Here is a 7,123-nt window from a genome sequence, read left to right as displayed (position 1 = left end):
CTTTTTTATTTTTTTCTTTTCTCGCTTTTTTCTTCCATTACACAAAATAACAGAAACAACATAACTTACCTGAAAAATGTTCCATTTAGTCTTGCTGAATTTTCTTTACGCAAAAGAGAATATCCTACATGCACCCCAACTACACTAAGTAAACGGAAATCTGCAGGTTATATGTAGTGCATATAGCAGCATGTCACTGGCACGTAGGGTGTGTGGTGGGGAGGGGGGGGGGGGCGGGGGGCTAGATTGCCGAGCTGCTGGAGAACGCTTGGTTTGCAGATGACGCGGTTCGGGCACACACTTTTACATCCATTTTTACATCCAACCAACAATTTGAAGAAATATAACCTCTACTTATAGCCTAACGATACCTTAAAACTTCACGTTAACTACGTACGTATGTGTGCTCTTCATTTATTTGAATTCTCGCATCGCATCTTGGCTGTCTGAGGAGCTGTTACCTTCATCATAATACATTCAGCTTCGTTTTGATTATTTTCACGTTTTATTTGTTATAATTCTCGCATCGTAGTTCAGCTGTCCGAGTAGTTGTCACCCTCACGCCATTGCAATGTGCGAGAACCAAGCTTGACCGCCTGTTGAACCTGTGGAAGCGATCGTCATTTCTCAGCAATGGGACAATAAAGACTTAGTAATTGAAATGAAAATGAAAATAATGATGTTATACTAATATGGGTTTTTAATTTGCTGTAATCATTATTATCTCATTTGTAATTGCAATGTGTGAAACACTTTTGAGTTGAACGTGCTAAGGTAAACATTCAAATAAATGCACGCTTATTTATTTGATGCGTTGTGTTGCGCGCGCGCGCGTGCGTGTGTGTTTTTGTGTATGTGTGTGTGTATGTGTGTTTGTGTGTATTTGTGTGTGTGTGTGTTGGTGTGTGTGTGTGTGTGGAGGGTGTGTGTGTATGTATGTATGTGTGTGTGTGTGTGTGTGTGTGTGTGTGTGTGTGTGTGTGTGTGTGTGTGTGTTTCTGTGAACTACTCTACCGTGTCAGAAAAGCGTTGTGGGTTTGCTTGAACACTTTTTACATTTATCTGTTTGTCAGTTCGAGGCTTTTCTTGCTGTTTTCCTCTGTTTATTTTCTGAGTACGTGTGAGACCATTTTAAATGAATGTTTCTATTGATATCGCTAGGTTCTGTCAATGTGTGTGTACCCCCGCGTTTGAAAGCGTGCAAAAATGACGGTGAATAACAGACGTGTACGTACTATTTACCACAAACAAGTTATTAATGTTTTGCCGCATTTTAGTCAACGACATATGTGTGTAGCTTGGATTTGTAAAAGAAACAAAACCGAAATAAAACCGAAAGCTACCTTAATATAGCTTCTAAATAGAGAGTGTGTTGATATTATTCGTTTGGCCTTTCAAATAACGTAACACGATCTTCTTGGTTTTTTTGGGGTTTTTTTCCGCTGGTTTTTTTTCTTCTTTTTATATTTAGTCAAGTTTTGACTAAATATTTTAACATCGAGGGGGAATCGAAACGAGGGTCGTGGTGTATGTGCGTGTGTCTGTCTGTGTGTGTGTGTAGAGCGATTCAGACTAAACTACTGGACCGATCTTTATGAAATTTGACATGAGAGTTCCTGGGTATAAAAGCAAGGTTTTTGAAATAAAGGGTCTGTTTGAAATGAACTACACAAGGGTTTTTATATTTGCTGGTTGTTGTTTTTTTCCCAGCGTGTATGTGGTGTTTTTTTTCCATCCATAAAATGCTCTTGTTTTCCAGAGATGGGCACCAGAAAAAAAACTAAACTTGCAGAGCATAATCTGAAGTACCTATTCCAAAAATATTCTTAAAGCAACATTAAATTACATATTCTTACGCAACTCACATAGATAGCAATAACTTCGTTTGGTTGCTAAGACATTGAAGCACTCTTACATGGTAACATGGGGAGATAACTCTAAAACAAAAACCACCTGCCATATAAGGCATGATCCGTGGTAGTTATCTCCCCTACCGGTGCCCGCGCATGCGCAGGCCGTATACCGGTAATACTCATTCCTTTATCTTCAACGCACGGAGCAAGACGTGCAGCAGCTGTAGTACTCTGGCTTTGATCTTAAGCTATTGGTCTTCACGGCGGTGACTGACCATCGAATCTTGGTAACGCTGTTGTTGGTTCATCTCTACTTCAAGTATTTGGTGAGAGCTTTCATTTTTATTACCGAGACGCGTTTGTTTTAACTTTTGGAGTGTGTTGCAACTTGTATTTTGGTTCAGTTTTGTCATACAAAATGGCGGACTAACCTTAAGATTTAGAGAGTGAGTGAAAACTCGGAGTTCGACCAGCCAGGCTTGCTCTCCCAGTTCTCAGTCAGGCAATGCAACCAATATAAAGTTAAGGTAGCTACTACCACTGCGTCTCGTACTCAGAAAATTTTCACTGAGCGATAACGTTTCTGTTTACGTTTTCAACCCGGCGAATGATGAATTGTGTTACGGTTTCGATTGACAAACCTACCTCGTCTGTTGCGGCTTCTTTCAATAAAGTTCAAGCGCCTAGCGCTGTTTTAACTTTGACTAAAGCCGATTTGCTGGCGATATTATCGTCTTTTTAAACAGAGGTGCATGTTTTGATCTCGTCGGAAAGGGCAAATAGCCTCGCGTGCTGCTCTGCCCCTTCCTTCGGGTGTTGTAAATGTTCATTCGCTTGTGCGGGTTCGTTTCAAACCGACTGCGACGGTCACGTCCACTGGCGTGGTCGCAGATCCAACGACGGTGTTGGATATGTCGGACTCATCTTTAGACAAGTTTTTGTCTGAGTCTAGGACATCAGCACTTTCGGGTGTTCTTGGCGAAGTACGCAAACCTTTGACGTCGGTTTCCGTCTCGGCGGAATTGCACACTGACAGTAAGGGTTTTTCCACAGACCAACCTGGCTCCGTTTTCACGGTCCTGGGCATGGGATGTGCAGGGCATGTGTCTGCTGGTTCCGCTCCCTCAATTCCAGTCGGGGCGGCTGCTGGCAGACAGGTTACAGGATCTTCCGGTTCCAATTGGGGCTGGTCGATGCTCATGCTAGTCAGTCCTCTGCTGGTTCCGCCCCCTCAATCTCAGTCGGGGTGGCTTCCGGTGGCAGGAGAGGATCCTCTGCTGGTTCCGCCCCCTCAATTCCAGTCGGGGCAGCTTCCGGTGGCAGGAGAGGTTTGACTTCCGCCGTTAGCACTTCGCTGCTGGCGGGAGTCATTCATCAGCCTGTGGCTTCCGGTTCCGCTGTTGCGGCTTCCGCTAGCCTTTCTCAGGCTACATCCGCTTCCTTTCCCAGCCTTTCCGCTGGCATTGGACAGCCGGATGGTGGTTCAATCCACGAGTTTCCGGTTTTCGGAAATTTTTCACAACCGTTTCCGGTTTCGGCTCAAGTTGCCTTACCGGATGCCGGTTCCGCTGGACATCCCTCAGATGATCGATATGATGCTTCTGTTGGGGATGAACAGGATATGGAGGAAGAAGCATCAGATGCAGATGAGGAAGCTTCTCGCCGACTTCCGGCTAAGCTACATCATTTGTTGGCTTTGGCAGCAGAGGTTACTGCACACTGCTTCACGGAAGGGGTGTTTGCGGCAACCACTTCCGCTGCTCCTCCTCCATCAGCTTTTGCTGATTTCGTTTCTTATCAGAAACGGGCTGAGAACTTCAAGTTTTTAGAGTCACCTGATGTGGCTTATCAGCTTGCTAAAGTTTATCTGAGCGATGTTCCTCTTCCGCTGCTATCGGCTCATGTGGACGCTCCTGCAAGAGGCTCAGCCCTGGCTTGCTGCTCTTGGTCGTGCGGCTCATCATTCTGTGACCACCAACCGGAAGCTTCGTCTAGCTAGCACTGGCAGACCTTTGTTGTCTTCCTTTGCCATGCCATTAGCCAATATGGCTTCGGCGGCTATCGCTTCCGGTAGCAGGATGGTTTTGCCTTCCGCCGTTAACACTTTGGTGTTGGCAGTCGGCAATCATCAGTCTTTGGCTTCCGGTTCCGCTTTTGCGGCTTCCTCTGCCTTTCCACGAGCTGCATCCGCTTCCTCTCCCAGCTTTGTGGCTGGCACAAGGCAGGTGGATGGTACATCCGTTCGCGGAGTTCTGGCTTAAGGAAATTTGTTTTCCCCAACCTTTCCGGTTTCGGCAAATGTTGCCTTGCCGGGATTGGTGTCCGGTTCTCATCCTTTCAACAATCGTTGGGATTTCACTGAACAGGAAGCTGCCATCGTTTTGGCACTAGCAGCAGAGGTTAATATGCACTGTTTCCCTGAGGGGTTAGCAGTAGCATAGTTATCTGCTTTACTTCACCATCAGCTTTGGCTGATTTTGCTCCTTCTCAGGAACAATCTGCGAACTTTAAGTTTTAGAGTCTTTCGTGGCTTTTTCAACTTATAAAAGTTTTCTCACACGATGTTTTGCCCCACTTCTGCCTTTTACGGCATCATATGGGGAAGGCTCCTGCTTCAGGTTTGCTGTGGCTTGCGTCACATTCAGCTGATTTGAGCCTTATTGCAGGAAATTTTCGAACTTTAAGTTCTGAGATCCTCCCTCGGGGGCATTTGAACTTGTGGAAGTGTTTTCAAATGATTTTCCTTTGCCTCCACTTCCTTGTGGGCAGCGAGGCGGCGTTGCTTTCGCTTGCGTCACCCGCGCAAGTAACGCATCACTCGCTGAGCGCTATCCGTAGGCCTCGGTTACACCAAGCCTAAGGAGGAGGATGATGATAAGATTTTATATAGTCCATGAGGGTAACCTCACAGAAATTCGGGCTGCTTTCTCCCTGGGGAAAGCGAGCTGCCATACAGTATACGGCGCTACCCATTTTTTGTTGTTTTGACTTAGTGTATTCTTTTCTTCTTAATACGGAACCGCTCCCGGCTACACCGGGCTTGACGATCATTCATCTTTATGTTCATAGCAAGGAGAAACTGTCTTTTTCAAGATCATGATCTCCTGGCTGTGAAAGATTGTGGCCGCACTTCTTTCTTTTATCGTCTTTGAACAAGTCTTTGATTTGTTCTTTTCCTTGTGCGGTTACGTACTCACGGGATGCCTTTGTGTCTGTTGGGACACATTTACAAAGGATCTAACTTTGCTGTTTACCGGAGAGAAGTCCTCGGCCGACAGTATTGTTCTGTCGGTGAAATTTTATTCTCTTCCTTGCTTGAGGGTTCTCTTCGAATCCTCTTCTGTGCACGCAGACTCTTCTCTAACAAAGAGAAACTCACAGCAAAATAAAAGCCCACGGCAGGCCTGGCTTTTCTTATCTAGAAAAGCACTAATCTGGCTGTTCTCAGCTTTGCCTTTTACCTTCTCAGCATGGCGTTTTGCCAAATACCCATCACTTTATCCCCTCGGGGCGATTCAGAGGTCGGGTTTGTTTATCTTCTTCCCGGCATGGCGCTTTGCCAAATACCCACCGCAATTTAGCGTCGGGTTCAGTGGGCAAACAATAGCATGTTGTTATTCTTACTATTGACAGTTCTGTCAACTGGAGTCTTAGTGCTTGTCATCACTCTGCTTTCAGCCTTTGTGTGCTACCACAGTGGCTGGATGGGGATTAGGTCCTTTCTTGGGTCACTTACAAAGATCGTGCCGATGTTTACTCCCTCCTTTGGTACACAAAATAGATCGTAAGTGGCTACTTTTATGTTGATTCTAAGCAATCAAACAAAGAGCTGGATCATGTTAGTGTCTTTTCTCGACTGGTTCTCAGACACAACCAATAATTGGATTCTCACACCATTGCTCATGCAAGGCTTTTCCATTGATTCTCTCTCCATCAGCGAAGCAGTTTTTCTGTTTCCTGTGGAATTGTTTCCCCTTGTCAGGGGAGAACATGTGTTAATTCAATCAGGCAACACCTCAGTGGCCTTTTTATCTTAATAAGCAAAAGGGGGGGGGGGGGCATCTCGCTTCCCATCGCTGCCACATCGAGCATGCGAGATTTTGATGTGGTGTTTCCACCACGAGATCTTATTAGCAGCGAAGTACCTTTCTGAGAGGTTTTATGTCTTGGCAGTCTCTCTAAGTCAGTCGAACAAGTATGTCCACACGGACTGGGCTCTATCTTTTTACGCGCTTCTACTCCTTCTGGTGAATTTGGAGAAGCCGCTGATAGAAGTTTTTTGCCTCTCGGTACTATCTCCTTCTGCTAAATGTTCGTCTCACCGTTCCCGGATATACTCTCGATTTTCTCGGAGCGGCCTGTCGGTCGCTCATTATGGGCCCATTTTTCATTGGTTGTCAGCCCTTAAGACCCTTAAAGCTGGCAAGAGGGCGCTGTTTTTTACACTCGATCCACACGGGTGTCTACTGTACGGGAATCATTGAGACGCTCAGGGGCTTCTGCCTCAACTCTGGATTTGGTCTAGAGATCCCATAAGGGTTCAGCGGCTTAGTTTCCATGTCACATTGTCTGGCTTGGAACAAATGGCGTAATATTAACGGAAAGAACTCCATTTCTCTCCGTTCATTGCAGGTGGCGAACCACCTATTCGGGCTTTCTGAATTTTCCCCACGTCTCTGTTTTAAGACGTTACGCGATATCAGTTGCACTGAAACAGCTAGGTAGCAATTTTTTTTTCACTTGGGCTCGTTATCGCCATCGTGGCTAAAGGAGCCTCCCTTTGGTTGGCTGAAAACAAATCTCCAGTCCCGACTTGGGATTTGCTCCTAGTTTTCGAGCTTTTGAGATCGGATTGTTTAATCCTTGACAAAATTAGCCTTATTAATCTAAACACGAGAAGCGGTCATACTTACTCTAGTAGCTTCTGAGAGAAGCGGGAGTATAGGTGCATTTTCTATCTGGTTTTGCTATAGTCATCTCTTTGGAGAAAGACTGATCTATAGCGCTTAGGTTTGATTCAAATTTCTGGCAAATAATCAGAAACCTGAGGAACCAGCTCTGATAATACAGTTCAATCCACGTGCAATAGTTTGGCTCTGTTAGAGCCATATTAGCCTATTGAACATTTCGAGTTTTAAATATATTTCTAACTCGCACTGATCTGTTTAGATCATCAGAACAAAGGCTTTTGTTTATTTCCATCAACTCTTGTAGAGGCAATGACTTAGTGAAGTCAACCTTAGCTAGATGGTCTGCCACATTGATTAGGC

The sequence above is a fragment of the Littorina saxatilis genome, linkage group LG8 (assembly GCF_037325665.1).
Source record: "Littorina saxatilis isolate snail1 linkage group LG8, US_GU_Lsax_2.0, whole genome shotgun sequence".
NCBI classification, from domain to species: Eukaryota; Metazoa; Mollusca; class Gastropoda; order Littorinimorpha; family Littorinidae; genus Littorina; species Littorina saxatilis.
This window is presented reverse-complemented; position numbering follows the sequence as displayed.